The following is a 22,819-nucleotide window of genomic DNA, read 5'->3' as shown; positions in this document are numbered from 1 at the left end:
CACCTTCTTCAGATCTAAAATCAGATGAAAAGTCCACGCCTTCTATGGGTCCACAACGTAAATCGAATACCGTCCCCTGCACATCTCCTTGCGGGCCACCGGAACCATTCCCAGGAGACGTAGACAATTTAACGTATCTCGGACTGCTACATGCTTCTCTAATGAGCTGGATGGGGAGATTAGGAACAAATCACGGATGAGACGAGCAAATTCTAAAACATAACCGACCCTTACCATACTGAGAACCCAATGATCTCCTCGTAAAACCTCGCAAGGCGACCCCCTATAGTGGGAACGATGGAGTGGACCAGCTTCGCTTCACTGCGGGGATTTAATACCGGAAGTACCCCCTGCAGCGGCTCCCTGGAAAAGCCTTTGAGCCCCTAGAAAAGACTGGCCTCCGGATTGGCCTCCAAAGGAGGACTGCCTTTGGAGGCCGGACACTGGTCTGGAAGGCCAAGACCTCCTTATCAAGCCAAAACCTCGAACATGACTGAAAAAATAGTTTGCCCTTAGGCTTGTCCTCTGGTAACCTGAGTACTTTATTGTCCCCAAGAGACTGCATCAAATGTTCCAGATCTTCGCCAAACAATAGACGACTTTTAAAGGGTAGCGAACCCAACTGCGCCTTGAAGGAAACATTTCCCACCCAATTTCACAGCCAGAGCACTGTTGCCTCTTTTTTTTTTTTTTTAAACTTTAATAACCAGTACTCTAACCTGAGACAAATCCTTAATAATTTATATTGGCTGTCTCAGACAAAAAAGGGGGTACCTAGAACCTGCAGCCACCAAGAGGCCTTGTGAAGGGTAAGGATCTGGACCACCATATTATACCCTATGGGCGCACGGGTCGGGCATACACAAGGGTCACCAACCTCTGGCCTGCCCACCTCAACCATACAGGGAGAATCCCACAGGATTCAGAAAAATAATTAAAAAAAACCCCGGGAGGAAGGCTCAAAAGGTAAAAACAAAAATTGTCTCAGTCGCAGAACTGCAGGTTTGCACCCATCTATCATCTGCTGGAGTCAGAGAAATACTGTGGAATTGCAGGTAGCACATGTAATTAAGTAGCAGTGTCAGTAAAACTTTCTCTGTCTCCATCTGCTGGAAGGAAGGGAGGCACAACCCAGGAGTCTGGACTGATCCGGGTACATACAGGGAAAGCGTTGTAAGGGTGAATGGGATGACAATCCAGAACATACAGTTGGGCCTCAAGTGATGACGCTGATCTAGAGTTAATCGGTATAGGAGGAGGTGATACTCAGGGAGGCTGAGAAAGGATTTCCTGGAAGGGATCAGATGATAGGATCGGAGATTTGTGCGATTCGACTTTGTCAGTCAAGTGTTTGCTTTTTTGTGTTGCATGATTTATAGAGTGGTTTGTGGAGACTGTGACAGACTTAGAATGACTAGTCTGCGTCGATGCGCAGAACTTGGTTGGTTTTGGCGCAGGTGCTTCATGTGTTGAGAGCTGCATCGATGTCAAAGGATGCACAGTGCGTCGAGGGCTGCTTCACTGCGTTGTGCACAGAGGGCCGCGTCGATGGCCATGTCAATGCATCATGCGAATCGACGCATTTCTTTTCAGACGTTTCCTTCAGCGGTTCCAACGCATCATGTTCTTTAGTATGGCGCCTAGGCTCAGACGGCGCTTTTGACACCTCTTTTTCAGGAGCTTCCGAAATTTAAGCTGATCTATGTTTTTTAGGTGCTAAGGCAACCTCTACCCCTAGAGGAACTGGGTGTTTCTTACCCCTAAGTTACTTCTGATGAAGCTCTCTTGGGCACCTCATGCGACATAGACTTGGGTCCTGGGGACGAATGAACGGAGTGCCTTGGAGAGGGCGCATAACTGCCGGATGACGAAGCACCTTCCTGCTCCCAGAGGCTAGCGATCTTTGCTGCTCTCGGTCTCCTTGCCCTAGGAGACATGCGGCCGCAGTCTCTACGTTTTGCCTGGTAATTGGTGGCCTCAAACTCCAACCTCTACAATCCCCCCCCAAATTAGAAATAGCACTTTTCAAGTCCAGATCACTACAGATCTGCCTCGTCTATGCCCCCCCAGGCATAATTGAACACGACCCTTCCCCCATCATTGAATACCTCACTGACAACATCAAAAACGAACTCCCCTCAATTATATTAGGAGATTTCAATCTCCACGTAGACGCCCACCCTACCAACTCAGCCTGCGAGGTCCTGCTGGATACCCTCAAAGCCCTAGGTTTTAGTCAAATCATCAATGAACCCACACACAAAGCAGGTCACACGCTTGACCTCATCTTCATTAATTCACAAATTTCTATACTTAACCCACCTGTAATTACCCCTGTACCATGGTCCGACCACTCCCTAATCAATGTCAGTCTCACGTCCAACACCCCTACTCCCTCCCCACAGAATCACAGCAAGACCATCTCTTTCCACAAACCTTGTAAGACAGAGGATATCACTCTTGCATTTGTCAAAATAGCTAACAACCTTGACCTTAAAGACCCAGACACAGCATTGCTTTCCTGGAATAATCTCACCACCAACATTGCGAATGAGTTTTGCCCTATCATCCACAAGGAAATTCCCCTTACGCAAACTGAAAAAAGAAAACCATGGTACACGAATGATCTAAAGATGATCAAAAACGACCTACGATCTAAAGAATGTGCATGGCGTAAACAACCATCTGCAACTCTCAAAGCCACCTACATCAACGCCTCACATACCTACCGGCAAGCCATCACCCAAGCCAAACGAGACTACTACGCCAAAAAAGTCCATGCCTATCAATTCAACGCAAACACACTTTTCACCTTTGTCTCAGACCTCACAAACCCCGCTTCCACCCCTCTTAACGAGGACAATTCGAGCAACAGATGCCAGAAACTAGCAATGTTTTTCAAGAATAAAATTGACAACATCCTCACTCGTTTACCTACCAAGCCCTCCCCTATCTCACCGCCATGCATTGACAACAAGAGCATACTCAGAAATTTCAACCCCATAACAATTGCCGAAATTGAAGCTTGTCTAAAGAAGATGAAACCTGCATCCTACTTCCTAGACACCATTCCCTCAAAAACTCTCCTCGCTATCCCATCCACCATTGCAAAATCCATTGCTGAACTCATCAACTGCTCCATCACACATGGTAGCAATCCCAGACCCACTCAAACTTGCTGTAGTTAGACCCCTCCTTAAAAAAACAAACCTTGACCCCTCAGACCTAGCTAACTATAGACCCATTTCCAACCTGCCTTTCATTTAAAAAATTTTGGAAAGAGTCGTTAAAAACAACTCTCCGACTTCCTAGAAGACTATAACATCCTCCACCCCTCACAATTTGGTTTCCATAAAGCCCGCAATACAGAAATCCTACTACTATCAATGACAGATACCATCCTCAAAGGTATGGACCACGGAACCTCATACTTGCTCGCCCTCCTAGATATCTCGGCAGCTTTCGACACTGTCAATCATCAAATCCTAATGACCCGCCTGGCGGAAATAGGCATTGCTGACACCGCACTTTCATGGTTCTCTTCTTATCTTAACCACAGAAAATACGTAGTAAAAACTGACAGACACCAATCCTCATACATCCCAATCACACAAGGTGTCCCCCAAGGTTCATCTTTATCATCAACCCTATTCAACATATACCTCTTACCCCTCTGCCATTTGCTATCTGACTTAGGCCTCAAATTTTTCCTTTATGCAGATGATGTGCAGATTCTTATCCCTATACAAAAATCCACTGAAGAATCCATGCATTTCTGGGAATCTTGCCTCACCTCAATAACATCAATGCTATCCAACCTACACCTAGCTCTAAACACAGCAAAAACAGAACTACTCATCATTTCCACTCATCCTGACTGCTCTCCCCACAACACACCACAGAACACAACTGCTCCACAACACAAATTACATGCGGTAAGAGACCTGGGCGTCCTTATCGATCATCAACTAAACTTTAAACCATACATCAAATCCCTCATAAAAGGAAGCTTCTACAAACTAAATGTCCTCAGGAAACTCAAACCACTGCTCCATACTAACGATTTCAGAACTGTAGTCCAGGCTACTATGCTTTCGAAACTGGACTATTGTAACGCCCTTCTACTCGGCCTTCCTGCTACCACTATCAAGCCTCTTCAGATCCTCCAAAACTCCATGGCTAGAATCATAAACACACGCAAAACAGAACACATTACTCCAATTTTAAAAGACCTACACTGGCTGCCTATCTCCTTCCGCTCACAATACAAAACACTGACCATTCTTCACTCCGCATTATACAAACTCAATCACACATGGCTGGAAGAAATGCCTCGTTTCCGCACTTCGAACCACCCCACAAGAAGTGCTCATGCAGGTACCTTACACATTCCTTCCCTGAAAGCTGCGCATCTGTCCCTCACCAGGGAAAGAGCCTTCTCCATAGCTAGCACCTACCTCTGGAACTCTCTCCCCCCCTCCCTCTGAATAGAGCCGTCACTCAACAAATTCAAAAAAGGAGTCAAAACTTGGCTCTTCAAGCAGGCATACCCTGACTCATTTACTGCATAGACCTCTCCTAAATGGACCTTTTCTAAGACTTTCCACTGCCAGCCCTTTCCCTGTGCCCCTACCCCTTTCCATTAGTGCCTCTTACCCTCCCCCCCAGGAATTTTTCTACGCACTTTGTAACCCCTGCTTTCGCACGCAATGCTAAAGATAAAGCTGTATAGTTTGTACAAAGTTTACTTTTCTCTTTATACCTTTTTTCTACCCTACCTATCAGTTCTTTCATGTTATTATATATAACCATATAATGTTTTATTTTCTTATATATATAACCATATAATGTTTAACTATGATATGTTACTCTGTTCATTGTACTTTCCTCCTTTTCAGTTCAATGTAAGCCGGCATGATGTGCTTTACGAATGTCAGCAAAGAAAAGCCTACAAATAAATACATAAATAAATAATTGTCTGGACTTAGGCAAATGTAGCAGTAATTGTGGCTGTCAGAGACAGACATTATATGTCTGCACTGACAGTATTTAAACCCTGGTTTTTAAGGGTTTGACATCGTAGCACTGAAAAGTGCTGTTTAGGGAATCGCTAATGCAATTGAAAAGAGAAAAAAAGAAAGATATAATGTGAAGAGACGTGGAGAGATTGAGAAACGTCCATGCCTGAGCGTGGAAAAAACTAACTGAAGAGACCGGGCTCACGAGCACCATGCAGGCGCAGCAGATCAAAAACTTCAGCTTGGAGACATGGATGTCCGCCAGGGTGCTGCCGTGATGACTTCACCCAAATAGCATAGCTAATTCAGCCCGCTTATTGACGGAAAACAGCCGTGTTTTCTTGATCTAGCTTGTTCCTCCAGACAGCATGAGGAGAACAGGAGAGCCTGCAGCAGACAGAGCAAAGGAGGATCATTTTGCAGGAATTAAGAGGGGCCAAGTAGAGGTCATTGGAGGGTGGGAAGAGAGGCTGGGAGATGAAAGGGTGATCGGCTGGGGGGGGCATATGTCAGTGTGTGAGAAAAAGGGGAACAAATGTAAGGAGCAGTGTTCATGTGTGTGAGAGAGAAGGGATTGGTGACAAGAGATTGTGTGTGTGTATGTCATATTGGGTAGGATTTAAGAAAGGGGGATGCAAGAAAGTGCAGGACCAGAGGATAGAAGGGATACCTCCCTCCTCTCTTTATACTACAATTCAAACCTTCCCCCCTTGATCTTGGATTATATCCCCCAGATCCTGGAACCATCCTGGCATTCAGATGATATTTTCCTTCCTAACTGGAGAGAGGTCAGGAGTATAGCTAAAGCAAGAACCATCCCTCCTGTTGAAAACACTATTGAAGAGGCCTATATCTCATCTCGCCCAGACTCATGTAAGGAAGGGCTTAAAAGCCCCTATTACTAATCTCCTCCCTAACAATTGGAGAGAAGTGTTAAGGACATAATGCATGAATGGCCACTAAGGGGTACCGCTGAAATAAGAAGCATCCCCCTTTCGAATATACTTCTGAAGAGGTCCATATCTGCTTTAGCACTGCTTTCTTATCCCTGAGAAATGTTTTTTTTTTTAATTCCACATCTGCCATACCAGAATAAATGAGATGGCAAGTTCCTCCTTAGGAAACCAAAGATCCATCCTCCCCAATGAAGGGAATTTTCCTTCCTTCAAATTCTCCAGTCCCTTAGGAGCTGCCAAAGAGGAGCAAAAACCTTGGAGCAGGCTTCAGGACCAAATACTGCTCCTGCGAATTTTGTCAGTAATTTGGAACATATGGGGGCTCTGAAGCTCATGATATAGAAGGCCACTACAGAGGAAAGGTCATAAATACTAGAAAATTCCATGCTGGGGATATTTTTGTAAGAATTCAAAGCTACTTGAAATGGGATAAAGGAGCATCCTCAAATAAAATGGAGCGCCATCAGCTGCTCTTAGAAGGGCAGACTAACTGTATTCTATGGGGATGAGTAAGGGAGGTCTCTGTACCTTTCACAGCCACAGTCCCCAAACATAGCCGCTGTTCCTGCCAGCAGGAACTAGGGTGCGGGTGGGTGAGCCATGGTGCCGTACACCCCCACCATGATAGGCTGTTTGAGCGAGCCCACTGAATGGGAACTCCCCATCCCGGAGCTCCAAATTGCTGTTCTTGGGCTGCTCCTTTGCTTGCAAATGCCATTTGCTGCCTCTGAGCTGCAGAAGAACTGCATTGGAACTGCAGAGCATGGTTTTGAGCGCCGACCAAAATAGCTTACCATGCTCCTTCTTCTCCAGGCAATCACAGAGCACTTGAAATAGCCTGTTAGTCAGGATTGACAGAATCTCTCTGATCAGCTCAAAGCCACCACTGGGCCTCCCTAAAGCTACAGGGTGCACTTGTAGTCACACTGTGTAGAGGCTGCATTGGTTTCCCAGACACACTGAAGAAAGTTCACCGCCCCGGCCGGGAACACCCCAGACTAACCAGGGCTCTCTGAAACTTCTCCATACTCCTGCTCCTTCCAAGTATCTAGCTTGTGCACCATCCTTTCCACTCAATTTCCCCCTTTTTTTTTTCAAACTAACTTTTAACAAAGACAAAGCTTCCACCTCTGTTGACAGCCTTCTCATTTCTTTTTTTTTTTTTTTTTTTTTGCAAGGGAAAGAATGAAGGATATAGGAGGGTTGGGAGAGAAGGCCATGAATCAGCCAATCTGGCAACATCCTGGCCCAGGCCCTGCTCTATGGAGGGAGGGAGCTCACCTCCAGAGCTGCCTAGCAAATTGTTTGAATTAGGGCATGCACAACTGAGGGAGGTAGAAAGAATTTTTCACTTGAGGAGCCACCTTAAGTAGTAAATCAGTCTAATCCAGGTCCATGCTCAACTGTGGGAGGAAGAATGTATCTGTCATCTCAGGAGCAGTCCCATAAGAGTCTTACTGTGCATCTGGCCTAGCTAGAACTTAGCTTCCATCACATGAAGCATGTCCACCATCTGCTAGAAATAGAGAATACTGACAGCCTGGTGTCAGCACAGACATGTGCATGCGATGCAAAGAGCGCCTGGCTCTCAGAGAACGAGTCCGATCTCTGGAGGCTAGAGTGGCAGACCTGGAGGAGCTGAGGCAGACAGAGAGGTATATAGATGAGACCTTCAGGGACATAGTAGTCAAGTCCCAACTTCAGACAGGCAGCCCTGGTGCTGCCTTAGAGGAAGAAGGTCTCATGATGGGAGAGCACCAACCAGGTGCAGCAGGAAAGGATCCTGTAGCAAGAACCTGCTCTCCAGGTGATGCATTGTCCTTTCACACTGAGGATATCTCCCCAAGGCCTACTGCCCAGGAGGGAAGGGTTAGGTCGGCCGTCATAGTTGGTGATTCAATTATTAGGAATGTAGATAGCTGGGTGGCTGGTGGGCGTGAGGATCGCCTGGTAACATGCCTACCTGGTGCGAAGGTGGCGGACCTCACGCGTCATCTAGATAGGATTTTAGACAGTGCTGGGGAGGAGCCGGCTGTCGTGGTACATGTGGGTACCAACGACATAAGAAAATGTGGGAGGGAGGTTCTGGAAGCCAAATTTAGGCTCTTGGGTAGAAAGTTTAAATCCAGAACCTCCAGGGCAGCATTATCTGAAATTCTCCCTGTTCCACGCGCAGGTCACCAGAGGCAGGCAGAGCTCCGAAGTCTCAATGCGTGGATGAGACGATGGTGCAAGGAAGAGGGATTCAGTTTTGTTAGGAACTGGGGAACCTTTTGGGGAAGGGGGAGTCTCTTCCGAAGGGATGGGCTCCACCTTAACCAGGATGGAACCAGACTGCTGGCGCTAACCTTTAAAAAGGAGATAGAGCAGCTTTTAAACTAGAACAAAGGGGAAAGCTGACAGTCGCTCAGCAGCACATGGTTCGGAGAGAGGTATCTTCAAAGGATACTAATGATGCATTAGAATTAGGGCATCCTGACAGTGAGGGTCCAATAATTAGAAAAATAGTCCAAGTGCCTGTAACTAAAAACTCACCTGAGCTAAAATAGTCTAACTTATCCCTATCAATTAAAAAGCAGAATGAAAATACAAACAAAAAACAAACTTTGAAATGTTTGTAATCTAATGCCAGAAGTCTAAGAAGTAAGATGGGAGAATTAGAATGTATAGCAGTGAATGATGACATAGACTTTATTGGCATCTCAGAGACATGGTGGAAAAAGGATAACCAATGGGACAGTGCTATACCGGGGTACAAATTATATCACAATGACAGAGAGGAGCACCCAGGAGGAGGTGTGGTGCTTTATGTCCGGGATGGCATAGAGTCCAACAGGATAAACATCCTGCATGAGACTAAATACAAAATTGAATCTTTATGGGTAGAAATCCCTTGTGTGTCGGGGAAGACTATAGTGATAGGGGTATACTACCATCCACCTGGTCAAGATGGTGAGACGGACAATGAAATGCTAAGAGAAATTAGGGAAGCTAACCAAATTGGTAGTGCAGTAATAATGGGAGACTTCAATTACCCCAATATTGACTGGGTAAATGTATCATCGGGACACACTAGAGAGATAACGTTCCTGGATGGAATAAATGATAGCTTTATAGCGCAATTGGTTCAGGAACAGACGAGAGAGGGAGCAATTTTAGATCTAATTCTCAGTGGAGCACAGGACTTTGTGAGAGAGGTAACGATGGTGGGGCCGCTTGGCAATAGTGATCATAATATGATCAAATTTGATTTCATGACTGAAAGAGGAACAGTGTGCAAATCCAAGGCTCTTGTGCTAAACTTTTAAAAGGGAAACTTTGATAAAATGAGAAAAATTGTTAGAAAAAAACTGAAAGGAGCAGCTACAGAAGGCAAAACGATTACCGGCATGGTTAAAAGCGGAGGTGAAAGAAGCTATTTTAGCCAAAAGATCTTCATTCAAAAATTGGAAGAAGGATCCAACAGAAGAAAATAGGATAAAGCATAAACATTGGCAAGTTAAATTAAGACATCGATAAGACAGGCTAAGAGAGAATTTGAAAAGAAGTTGGCTGTAGAGGCAAAAACTCACAGTAAAAACTTTAAAAAATATATCCGAAGCAGGAAGCCTGTGAGGGAGTCAGTTGGACCGTTAGATGATTGAGGGGTTAAAGGGGCACTTAGAGAAGATAAGGCCATCGCGGAAAGATGATTTCTTTGCTTCGGTGTTTACTGAAGAGGATGTTGGGGAGGTACCCGTAATGGAGAAGGTTTTCATGGGTAATGATTCAGATGGACTGAATCAAATCATGGTGAACCTAGAAGATGTGGTAGGCCTGATTGACAAACTGAAGAATCGTAAATCACCTGGACCGGATGGTATGCACCCCAGAGTTCTGAAGGAACTAAAAAATGAAATTTCAGACCTATTAGTAAAAATTTGTAACTTATCATTAAAATCATCCATTGTACCTGAAGACTGGAGGATAGCAAATGTAACCCCAATATTTAAAAAGGGCTCCAGGGGCGATCTGGGAAACTACAGACCGGTTAGCCTGACTTCAGTGCCAGGAAAAATAGTGAAAAGTGTTCTAAACATCAAAACCACAGAACATATAAACATGGTTTAATGGAACAAAGTCAGCATGGCTTTACCCGGGGCAAGTCTTGCCTTACAAATCTGATTCACTTTTTTGAAGGAGTTAATAAACATGTGGATAAAGGTGAACAGGTAGATATATACTTGGATTTTCAGAAGGCGTTTGACAAAGTTCCTCATGAGAGGCTTCTAGGAAAAGTAAAAAGTCATGGGATAGGTGGCAATGTCCTTTCGTGGATTGCAAACTGGCTAAAAGACAGGAAACAGAGAGTAGGATTAAATGGACAATTTTCTCAGTGGAAGGGAGTGGACAGTGGAGTACCTCAGGGATCTGTATTGGGACCGGTGCTTTTCAATAAATATATATATATATATATATATATATGTAAATGATCTGGAAAGGAATACGACGAGTGAGGTTATCAAATTTGCGGATGATACAAAATTATTCAGAGTAGTTAAATCACAGGCAGACTGTGATACATTACAGGAGGACCTTGCAAGACTGGAAGATTGGGCATCCAAATGGCAGATGAAATTTAATGTGGACAAGTGCAAGGTGTTGCACATAGGGAAAAATAACCCTTGCTGTAGTTACACGATGTTAGGTTCCATATTAGGAGCTACCACCCATGAAAAAGATCTAGGCATCATAGTGGATAATACTTTAAAATAGTCTGCTCAGTGTGCTGCAGCAGTCAAAAAAGCAAATAGAATGTTAGGAATTATTAGGAAGGGAATGGTTAATAGAACGGAAAATGTCATAACGCCTCTGTATCGCTCCATGGTGAGACCGCACCTTGAATACTGTGTACAATTCTGGTCGCCACATCTCAAAAAAGATATAGTTGCGATGAAGAAGGTACAGAGAAGGGCAACCAAAATGATAAAGGGGATGGAACAGCTCCCCTATGAGGAAAGGCTGAAGAGGTTAGGGCTGTTCAGCTTGGAGAAGAGACGGCTGAGGGGGGATATGATAGAGGTCTTTAAGATCATGAGAGGTCTTGAACGAGTAGATGTGACTCAGTTATTTACACTTTCGAATAATAGAAGGGACTAGGGGGCATTCCATGAAGTTAGCAAGTAACACATTTAAGACTAATCGGAGAAAATTATTTTTCACTCAACGCACAATAAAGCTCTGGAATTTGTTGCCAGAGAAGGTAGTTAGTGCAGTTAGTGTAGCTGGGTTCAAAAAGGTTTGGATAAGTTCTTGGAGGAGAAGTCCATTAATGGCTATTAATCAATTATACTTAGGGAATAGCCACTGCTATTAATTGCATCAGTAGCATGGGTTCTTCTTAGTGTTTGGGTAATTGCCAGGTTCTTGTGGCCTGGTTTTTGGCCTCTGTTGGAAACAGGATGCTGGGCTTGATGGACCCTTGGTCTGATCCAGCATGGCAATTTCTTATGTTCTTATCATCACCTTCGTGAAGGTTAGAGGAGTGGTCGCAAGACCAAAGGGTAGAGCCTGGAACTGGAAATTCTGTCCCAGAATCTTGAATCACAGAAAACGCTGATGCGCTTGGAGGATGGGAATGTGTAGATAAGCTTCCATCAGATCCAGGGAGGCCAAAGATTCTCCGGAGTGTACAGCCGCTATCACGGAGCATAAGGTTTCCATCTGAAAGTGGGGAATCTTGAGGGCCCTGTTGACCATCTTGAGATCCAAGATTGGGCGGAAGGAACCTTCCTTCTTGGGGACTACGAAGTATACCGAATAATATCCCCAGCCTACTTCCAGGAGGGGGGTGGGGGTGGGGACGGACACCGGACGAATTGCTCTGAGAGCCAGAAGCCTGTCGAATGTCTGCCGGACTATGAGTAGTTTCTGGACTGGGCCACATGGAGAGAAGAGGAACCTATCTCTTAGTGGCCGAGCAAATTCTAACGCGTAGCCGTGTCTTAGAATATCCAGGACCCACTGATCTGACATGATGTTGACCCACTCCTCGTAGAAAAGGGAGAGACATCCCCCTATCCTGGGGATCGGGGAGTGGGCTGGCATAGCTTCGTTGTGAAGACTTGGAGGACGTCCCCTGGGCCGGACCAGAGCGGGGCTATCTTCAGGCACGAAAGGACTGAGTCCAGGATTGAGATCGAGAGGACGGCTGACGAGGAGCTGCAGTCCTTGCCTGGCGGAAACGACGTTGATTCCTGAATCGGCTTCTAGTGGAATTAAAAGACCTAGAAGAACGAGGGGGATCATCTGGCAGTTTGTGTACCTTATTCTCTCCGAGGGACTTGATAATCAGGTCCAGATCCTCCCCAAATAGTAGCTTGCCCTTGAAGGGTAGGGATCCCAGCTGCAATTTGGAAGAAGAATCCACCGACCAGTTGCGAAGCCAGAGGAGGCGTCTAGCTGAGACTGCAGAATCCATAGCCCTATAACTTTTGACCACTGTAGGCATCTGGAAAGGCATCACATATGTAATTTGTTGATCTCCTTTACAGTAAAGATCATACTGCTGTTTACAGTATGACACCTCTGGAGCACAATGTTTAATAATCTGAAAATAGTTTTATTGCAGTATAATGGAGAGATTACTTACCTGATAATCTCGTTTTCCTTAGTGTAGGCAGATGGACTCATTACAAATGGGTATAGTGTGCTCGTGCTAGCAGTTGGAGACGGATCTGACGTCAGCACGTTGTACATATACCCCTGCAGGAAGTGCAGGCGCTCAGTAATCTTCCTTGCAAAAGCTTTATGGATATATGTGTGACTGACCGATCAATTAACTGAACATGATTAACCTGACCGATTGACAGTAGCTGGAGACCGCCAGTGTTCTCAACCGGAAGGCGTCGACACCAGGCAGGGTGGATGCCCTATGTAAGGAAACATGGCTTACCTTGAAACGGTGAATCCCCATATATATTGGCAGCCAGGCGGGATGTTGAGTCCATCTGCCTACACTAAGGAAAACGAGATTATCAGGTAAGTAATCTCTCCATTTCCTAGCGTGTAGCAGATGGACTCATTACAAATGGGATGTACAAAAGCTACTCCTGGACCGGGTGGGAGGCTGCCCGAGATCCGTTTAGGATTGCCCTTGCAAATGCTGTGTACTCCCTGGCCTGGACGTCCAGACGGTAGAATCTGGAGAAGGTATGGATGGAGGACCACGTTGCCGCTCTGCATATCTCTGCAGGCGATAGCATCCTAGTTTCTGCCCAGGAGGCTGCTTGTGCTCTGGTAGAGTGCGCCTTGACCCGTAGAGGTGGTGGTTTTCCCGCTTCTACGTAGGCCGCCTTGATAACTTCTTTGATCCAGCGGGCAAAAGTCGCCCGTGAGGCCGCTTCACCTTGCCTCTTCCCACTGTGAAGGACGTACTGCTTCCGACATTTCCAGGTATCTGGACAGCAGCCTGCCGACATCTAGATGACGCAGAATTCAACCTTCTTCCGACTTCTTCAAACCTGAAGAGAGTATAGTCCAGGTCACTGGACTATACTCTCAAATTATGGAACTCTCATTTACAAACGATCAACCAACACCTTTCAAGCATTAACCTGGTACTCAACACTTCCAAGACTGAACTACTGCTAATAACCCCAGAAGGCAGTCCACTTCATAACCAACTTCATTCTAACATTCAAATATCCCATGCCCGAGATCTTGGAGTTATAATAGATAGTCAATTGAATTTAAAACAATTTATAAAACACACAACAAGGGAGTGCTTCTATAAGCTACAAGTACTCAAAAAACTCAAACCGCTTCTATTCCACCACGACTTCAGATCCGTCCTTCAAGCTATTCTTTTCTCCAAGATAGACTACTGCAATTCCATCTTGCAAGGTCTACCGATTTCAACTATAAAACCCATCCAATTGCTCCAAAATGCAGCGGCGAGAATTTTAACAAATACTAATCGGAGAGCGCATATCTCCCCCATCCTAAAGGACCTCCACTGGCTCCCAGTAAACTTTAGGATCCTTCATAAATCACTGACAATTATCCACAAAAATATTCACCATCAGACTCCTGTAGATCTTTTACACCCTCTCAAACTACACTCGACGACCAGACCCTTAAGAGATGCATACAAGGGATCCTTACATGTTCCCCCAATCAAATTTGTACAACACGCTAACATTAGAGACAGGACATTCTCCACCGCTGGACCCTCCATCTGGAACGCCATACCCCCGGACCTCAGACAGGAAACCTGTCTTCTAACTTTTAAAAAGAAACTGAAGACATGGCTATTCTGCCGAGCCTTCCCTGCCAATAGCCCAACAGCCTGATTTAGAATTATCATGCCTCCCTCCCACTCTCCATTGTAAATAGTACTTTATTTATTGTATATAGTAATCTATCTTCGTTCTCCCCCTCTTTTTTTTTTTTCCTTCTCCCAGTTAAGGCTACCTTGTTAGAATATAACTTTCATGCTCCTTCAAATTGTCATTTGTTATATGGTTGGTTATAGTTCTGCTCTGTTTGATGTAAACCGAGTTGATTTGATCTGTATCAAGAAAGTCGGTATATAAAAGCCTTAAATAAATAAATAAATAAACAAATAAATAAATAAACAAACAAACAAACAAACAAACCAACCAACCTTCCATGGTTGGCAAGGATATGGTTTGGTTGAGGTGGGAGACTACCTTGGGTAAGAAGGAAGGAACCGTGCGAAGATGGATAGCCCCTGGGGTGATTCTGAGAAACGGATCGTGGCAGGACAGCGCCAGTAGCTCTGAGATGCGACGTGCCGAGCATACGGCCAGCAAGAACACCATCTTCAAAGTTAACAAACGGATGGACAGGCCTCGGAGAGGTCTGAAGGCGGGTCCCGCTAGGAATTCCAAAACTAGGTTGAGGTTCCACAGGGGCACTGGCCACTTCAGTGGCGGGCGAATGTGTTTGACTCCTTTCAGGAAACGTGAAACGTCTGGGTGTGTGGCAATGCTGTTGCCGTCACTCCTGGGGCCGTAGCAGGATAGCGCTGCCACCTGAACCTTGATTGAATTGAGGGACAGACCCTTCTGAAGTCCATCTTGCAGGAAATCCAGAATGATGGGGATTTTAGCAGCATGTGGATTGATGCTGCGAGTTTCGCACCAGGCTTCAAATACTCTCCAGATCCGTATATAAGTTAGTGATGTGGAGAACTTGCGTGCTCGGAGGAGTGTATCTATTACCGCCCCCGAGTATCCCCTTTTTCTCAGTCGAACCCCTCTCAATGGCCAGACCGTAAGAGAGAATTGAGCTGGATTCTCGTGGAGGATGGGACCTTGTCTCAGCAGGTCCCTGTGAGGGGGAAGGGGTAGGGGATCCCCTGCCAGTAATCTTTTCACGTCTGCGTACCAGGGTCTTCTTGGCCAGTCCGGGGCCACCAGAAGAACTAGGCCTCTGTGCCGCTGAATCTTGTGTATAATGGCGCCTAGCAGGGGCCATGGGGGAAAGGCATATAGCAGGATCCCCTGAGGCCATGGTTGCACCAGGGCGTCGATCCCGTGGTATAGAGGATCTCGTCTGCGACTGAAGCATATGGGTACTTGAGTGTTGGACCTGTCTGCTAGTAGGTCCATGCCCGGAGTCCCCCATAGGTCCACAATCATCTGGAAGGCTGTGGGTGACAGTTGCCATTCCCCCGGGTTTAGGCTTTCTCTGCTGAGGAAGTCTGCCGTGGTGTTGTCCTTCCCGGCGATGTGGAAGGCGGAGATGTCCTGGAGATTTGCTTCCACCCAAACCATCAGGAGGGCTATTTCTAGGGATACCTGTCGGCTTCTGGTCCCGCCCTGTCGGTTGATGTATGCCACCGTGGTGGCATTGTCCGACATCACTCTGACTGCTCTGTTTTGAAGTCTGTGCGCAAATCTCAGGCAGGCTAACCTGACTGCCCATGCCTCTAGTCGGTTGATGTTCCACCCCGACTCTTCTTTGCTCCACAGCCCTTGGGCGGTTAGCTCTTCGCAGTGTGCTCCTCAGCCGCTCAGGCTGGCATCTGTAGTGAGCAGGGTCCAGGTTGGGGAGGACATTTTTGCCCCCCTGGCTTGTGTGGCCGGGCTGCAGCCACCACCGTAACAGATTCCGTACCCTGGCCGGTAGAGGTAGACGCATGGTGTAGTTCCGTAATCGCGGGCTCCACCGAGATAGGAGGGCGCGTTGTAACGGTCTCATATGAGCCCGTGCCCATGGTACTACTTCCAGAGTGGATGCCATTAGGCCGAGGACCTGTAGATAATCCCAAGCTGTGGGCCGGGAGGTGCTCAGCAGGGCCTGCAAACGATTCCGGAGTTTTGATCTCCTCTTGGAGGTCAGGCTGACTTTGTCCTCCTGGGTGTCGAATCGGACTCCTAGGTATTCCAGTGACTGCGAAGGCTGTAGGGAACTCTTGTTCGTGTTGACTACCCATCCTAGGCTTTCCAGAAGAGATATAACTTTGTTGGTTGCCCGGTGGCTCTCCTCCGGTGACTTTGCCCTGATCAGCCAATCGTCTAGGTAGGGATGGACGAGAATTCCTTCCTTCCTGAGGGACGCCGCCACCACTACTATTACCTTGGTAAAGGTTCGTGGCGTGGTGGCCAACCCGAAGGGTAACGCCCGGAACTGAAAGTGTTGTTTCAGGACTTTGAAGCGTAAGTAGCGCTGGTGATCCCGATCGATTGGGATATGCAGGTAGGCCTCTGACAGATCCAGGTATGTGAGATACTCCCCTGGCTGTATTGCACTTCGGACTGACCGCAGAGTTTCCATGCGAAATCTTGGGACCCTTAAGTGCCGGTTGACTGACTTGAGGTCCAGGACAGGTCTGAAGGTGCCCCCCTTTTTGGGTACGATGAAATAAATGGAATAATGCCCAGAATTTATCTCCCATGCAGGCACTGGGATTATGGCTTTTAGGGACAGGAGCCTCCGCAAGGTAGCTTCCAGTGCCGCCCTCTTGAGTGGTGGACAAGGAGATTCCACAAACTGGTCCAGAGGGGGATGAAGGAAGTCCAGGTAATACCCCTCTCGGAGGATGGCGAGGACCCACTGGTCCGAAGTAATCTCGACCCATCTGCGGTAGAATAGGGTTAGCCTGCCCCCTATGGCTTCGTCCCCCAGATGGGTCGGCTGATTCTCATTGTGGGGTGCGGCCGGGACCCAAACCTGAGCCGGTTCCCCTCTTGTTGTGCCTGGCTCGAAAGGACTGGTTCCTGGTCTGAGAACGAGGCGCTTGGTAGCGAGTCCTGTAGGGGTTGAAGCGTTGAGAGCTTCTCCCTCTGGATGGCCTAGGAACAGGGCGCTGGTTCCTCCTTGACTTGTCTTCTGGTAGACGGGGTAATGGAGAGGCGCCCCATTTGTTAGCCAGTTTCTCGAGGTCGCTGCCGAACAGGAGGGATCCCTTAAAGGGCATTCTTGTAAGGTGTGTCTTGGAGGAGGAGTCAGCCAACCAATTTCGTAGCCAGAGCTGTCTCCTGGCTGCCACTGAGGATGACACTCCCTTGGCTGCTGTACAGACTAAGTCGGAGGCAGCGTCAGTGAGGAACGAGAGGGCTGATTCCATTTCTTCTCCCGGGGTGTTGTTCCTGGCTTGTGATAAGCAGGAACGCGTCACCACGGTGCAGCAGGTCGCAATTCGTAGGGACATGGCTGCCACCTCAAAGGCTTGTTTCAGAATGGCGTCCATGCGCCGGTCATGTGCATCCTTGAGGGCCGCCCCTCCCTCCACCGGAATGGTGGTGCGCTTCACAATTGCGCTAACTATGGCGTCCACCTTCGGGCACGCCAGCAGCTCCTTGGTTGCCGGGTCCAGGGGTTACATGCTAGACAAGGCCCGACCCCCTTTGAATGAGGCCTCCGGCGCATTCCACTCCAGATCGATTAGCTGCTGTGCTGCTTGTAGGAGGGGAAAATGGTGAGCCGTTTGACGCAGGCCCTCTAGCAGGGGGTTCATTCTGGGTTACCCTAGGGTGCCTGGGCCCGGGATAGCCAGCTCCGACAGGCATTGAGAGACCAGATCTGGAAGATCCTCCTTAAGAAAGAAGCGTCTCATGGTCCGATACGGCTCTATCCCCAAGGGAAGTTCTCCCTCCTCGGGGAGCTCGCCTTCTTCCTCAGAGTAATCTGAGTCCCCATAAGTGGGGCTTCCAGGTGGCGGGTGGCCGTGCCTAGGTCTTGAGGGTCCAGGGGCAGGGTCATCCTGCATCTTGACAAAGGCGTGAATCCCCTTGAATAATTCCACCCAGGAGAGCGAAGCAGGTTCTAGCCGTAGGGGCACCAGGTCTGTAGGGTTCCCTGGCTGCTCACCGCGCCTGCTAAGTTCGGGGTGTTCCCTGAGGAACTGGCAGTCAATCTGGGCTGGGACTGGCCCTGGCCTGGAACTCCCAGGGCTTCCTCACATTGGGCACATAGGGAGTCTGCTTCCTCGCTCTGTGTGGCTCTGAGTTGGCATGCTGAGCAGAGGCCTAGAGCTCTTATGCCTGATTCTGGAGGTGCCGGCTCTGCGGACGCATGGGCTCTCATACGCTCCATCGCGTCTGTTATCTGTACGCTCCGGTGTGCTCTCAGCCGAAAGTATGCGCCTTTCAATGTGTGCCTATCAATGTGCGCCTATGAACGTGCGCCTATCAATGTACGCCTATGAACGTGCGCCTATGAACGTGCGCCTATCAATTTCGGGCGCCTATGAACGTGCGCCTATCAATTTCGGGCGCCTATGAACGTGCGCCTATCAATTTCGGGCGCCTATGAACGTGCGCCTATCAATTTCGGGCGCCTAACATACGCGACCGATGCCTGTGCGCTTGATTTATTTATTTATTTATTTATTTATTTAAAAACTTTTCTATACCGTCGCTAAGTTATGTACCATCGCAACGGTTTACAAATAGGCACAAATAATGTATATATAGGTGGGTATCGTACATTCTAACAAGTGCCAACTAAAAACAGTTACAATATCATTAATAAAGATAAATTTTTGGGTAGTGATGAATTAGTTCTGGGAAGGTTTATTGATGTACTTTATTTTGATCTATTTCTTTACTGTACTGTGTATTTATCATATTGAGGTGCCATTTATTCTGGCTGCGTTTTCTGTATTTTTTCGTTCTCTCTTTCCCTCTCTACCCCACTGTTTCTTTTGGAAAGGCTTGCTTAAAGAGCCATGTCTTTAAGGTTTTTTAAAGGATTTGATGTCACTCTGTAATCTTAGTTCAGTGGGCATTGTGTTCCATAGAAAGGGCCCAGCCAGTGATAAAGCCCTTTCACTTACTTGGGTTAGTTTTGCTGATTTTACTGTAGGGATTGTTAGTAGTGCCTTGTTAGCTGAGCGAAGGTTCCTTTGCGGTACATGGACTCTTAGAGCTGTATTTAGCCAGTCAGCTTCTTTATCATATATTAGTTTGTGTATTGTACATAAGGCTTTGTACTTGATCCTGTATTCAATTGGTAGCCAATGTAGTTCTGCTAAAGTTTCAGTTATATGGTCCCTTCTTTTTTTTCCTGTTAAAATTCTGGCTGCAGTGTTCTGGAGTATTTGTAGTGGTCTGATTGATGAACTGGGGAGTCCCAGTAAGAGTGCATTGCAGTAATCAGTACTGGCGAAAACAAGTGTTTGTAGTATTGTTCTGAAGTGGGCAGGTGTGAGTAATGGTTTCAATCTTTTCAGGATCATGAGTTTTGCGTAACCTTCCCTTACTTTTAAGGATATGTGTTGTTTTTAATTGATTTCTGGATCCATTATTACTCCCAGGTTTCTTACTTTTTCGGCCAGTTCTATTTTCTGGTTATTTCCTAGCATTATTGGTGTTTTGACGATTTCAGATTGTCTTCGTTCAAGGTGTAGGAATTCTGTTTTATCAATGTTAATAACCAGCTCCATTTGGGTTAGAAGTTGTTTTGTTATTCCAAGGTACATGTTTGCTAATCCTAGTGTTTTATCGATGGAGTCCTCTATTGGTAGAATTAGCTGAATGTCGTCAGCGTAAATGTAATGAATTATCCCTAGTCCTGCCAGTAGATGACAAAGGGGCAGCATATATATCTATTGAAGAGGGTGGCAGACAGAGCTGAACCCTGAGGTACTCCAGTTTCGAGTTTAAGTTTTTTTGAAAGAGTGTTTTTTATCATAACTTGGAAGAACCTATTGCTGAGGTAAGATTTAAACCAGTTAATCGTTTTGTCACATAATCCTATTTCTTCTAGTCTTTTGAGTAATGTTTGGTGGTTTACCGTATCAAAAGCTGCGGATAAGTCTAGCATTATAAGGATGTAGTGTTTGCTGTTATCGAAACCTCTTAAGATGTTGTCGGTTAATGAGAGGAGTAATGTTTCAGTGCTGTAGTGTTTACGGAAACCGTGTTGTGAAGGGTATAGTATGTTGTTTTCATCTAGGTGTTCAGCTAATTGTTTTTGTACTGCTTTCTCTATCAATTTGGCTATTAATGGAAGGTTAGAGACTGGACGGTAGTTGTTGAGAATTAGGGGGTCACTGTTTTTCTTTTTTATTATTGGTTTTATGATTGCCCCTTTCAGTATGTCTGGCATTTTTCCTTCAGTTAGGGATAGGTTTATGATATTCGTTAAGGTTGGGGCTACTACCTTGGTGATCTTTTTTATCTCTGTTGTGGGTATGGTATCAATCATATGGGGGGCTGGGTTTGTATTTTTTATCATTGATTCTACTTCTAGTTGTGATATTTCTTCAAAGGCTGACCATGGGTTAACATCTCTCTTTTGCATTATGATTGCTTGTTTGGTGTTATTTGGGAGCTTATTTCTTAGGTTTGATATTTTGTCACTAAAGAATTGGGCTATTTCGTTACATTTTGATTCAGGTATGCTTTGAGTTGACTCTTGCTCATCGGTTGTAAGATTTGTTACTATAGCAAAGAGTGTCCTTGGGTTGTTGGCGAATTTTTCTATTTTATTACTGTAGTATTCTTTTTTAGTTTTTAAGATTAGTTGTTTGTAGTAAGCTAGGTGTTTCCTGAATTTGGTTAGGTTTTCAATTGTTTTGTTTTTCCTCCATGTTTTTTTGAATTTTCTGAGTTTTCTTTTTGCATCCTTTATTTTTGTATTGTGCCATTGGTTATTTTGTTTTGTATCTTTGATATGTATTGTTTTCAAGGGGTTTATCGTATTGGCTATTTTTTTTGTTGATTCTAACCAATGGTTTGTAGCTAGGCAACAGTCTGTAGGTGGTATGTTGGTTAGTTCGTCTTCTAATTTGTCCTTTAGTTCTTCGCAGTTGTAGGGTGGTCTATATGTAAGTTCAATGGGGGTTTGTTTTATTATGGTCTGATGGTGTCGAATTTTAATGTTTGATTGGATCAGGAAATGGTCAGACCAAGGGATTTGAGTATAGCTAGTTGTTAGGTGTTTGATGTATTTATTGTTTATAAAAGTTAGGTCTAGAGAGTGTCCGGCTCTATGTGTTGGTTTATCTGTAATTAGTGTGAACTCAAGTGCTGTCATGGCATCCATTAAGGTTTGGCAAGTGTTAGATGGGGGATAGGTGTCCATATGCAGATTAAAATCGCCTAACACTATAGTTGGTTTTGAAGTGTTCAGTTGTGTTGTAAGGAACTCAATCAAAGGTGATATATTTAGATCCAGTAAACTAGGGGAACAGTATATTAGGCAAATTTGTATATTGCTTGTATTAAAGATGGCGATTTCATGATTTGGTGGTGGTGTTATTAGCATTGGTTTACATTTCAGGGCTTTTTCAATGATTAGAAGTAATCCACCTCCTCGTTTGTTTATTCTGGGGACAGAGAAGACATCATAGTTTTTGTGAGCTATTTGATTTTTTAATACTACATCAGATTTTTTTAACCATGATTCCGTTATTGCAATAAAGTTGGGTTTGAGGCGGCGAACCAGGGCAGATGGCGACGGCGAGCAGGCAGGCAAAATGGTGACCTCCTTGGCGGGCTGCCACGTAGGCAGACCCCGCTATTCCTCACTCTTCGGAGACCAGTAAAGTAAAGATGTACGCCTTACCTGATTTCGGCGCTTCCCGGCTGCGACCCGGGTGGTCTCTGGCTGCGGGGGGAGAGGGTGAGTACCGTCACCGCCGCGCTCGAGGAAGTGCACCCGCTGCCTCTAAGCCGCGCCCGAACTCGTCTCGCTCGAGGGCCAAGTCCTCACCGCGAATGGATCGGGACCGAGGCTGCCTCTATGCCGCGCCCGAGCCCTTCTCACTCGGGGGCTAGGTCCCTGCCGCGATCCGGCCACCGGACCGAGGCTCTTACCTCCGAGGGACCACGGAAATCACCTCGGGAAACTCAACTGGGGGAGGGACCCGAGGGTATCACCGCAGGAGTGCGGGGCTCGTCTTCAAGTAGGATTCTTCTAAGAATTTAGTCGTTAGAATTTGGAAAAACGCTCAGCGAGCGTAAGGTAGCTCCAAACTGCTTTGGAGATGGAAATTACTGAGCGCCTGCACTTCCTGCAAGGGTATATGTACTACGTGCTGACGTCAGATCCGTCTCCAACTGCTAGCACGAGCACACTATACCCATTTGTAATGAGTCCATCTGCTACACGCTAGGAAATCAGTTTCTTTTGTTTTGTGAAAAATGTGTTCTTTTGTGTTAGATTAATAAACTTAGGAAATGTAAATAATTTGTCTCCTAGTTGACTGAAATACCTTCAGTTCGCCTTATACATCCTTTTAATTATCAGCAAAAGGAAGAGCCACGGAAATAAATATTACACCAATATCACATTGTATCATAATGGGGACAATTTTTCAAAGGCATTCTCCACAGGTAAATGGGAGTTTACCTGCAGAGCAGGTCTCAATTGAACTCCTTCCTCTGC

General features: G+C 46.1%; 1 protein-coding gene across 7 annotated transcripts in view; it reads right to left on the bottom strand.

Annotated features, from left to right (window-relative positions):
* MGA (MAX dimerization protein MGA) overlaps window positions 1-22,819 on the bottom strand; it is a 660,453-nt gene that overhangs the window by 25,698 nt on the left and 611,936 nt on the right. The window lies entirely within an intron of this gene.

Source organism: Rhinatrema bivittatum, chromosome 4 (assembly GCF_901001135.1).
Source record: "Rhinatrema bivittatum chromosome 4, aRhiBiv1.1, whole genome shotgun sequence".
In the NCBI taxonomy this organism is placed as follows: domain Eukaryota; kingdom Metazoa; phylum Chordata; class Amphibia; order Gymnophiona; family Rhinatrematidae; genus Rhinatrema; species Rhinatrema bivittatum.
This window is presented reverse-complemented; position numbering and strand designations above follow the sequence as displayed.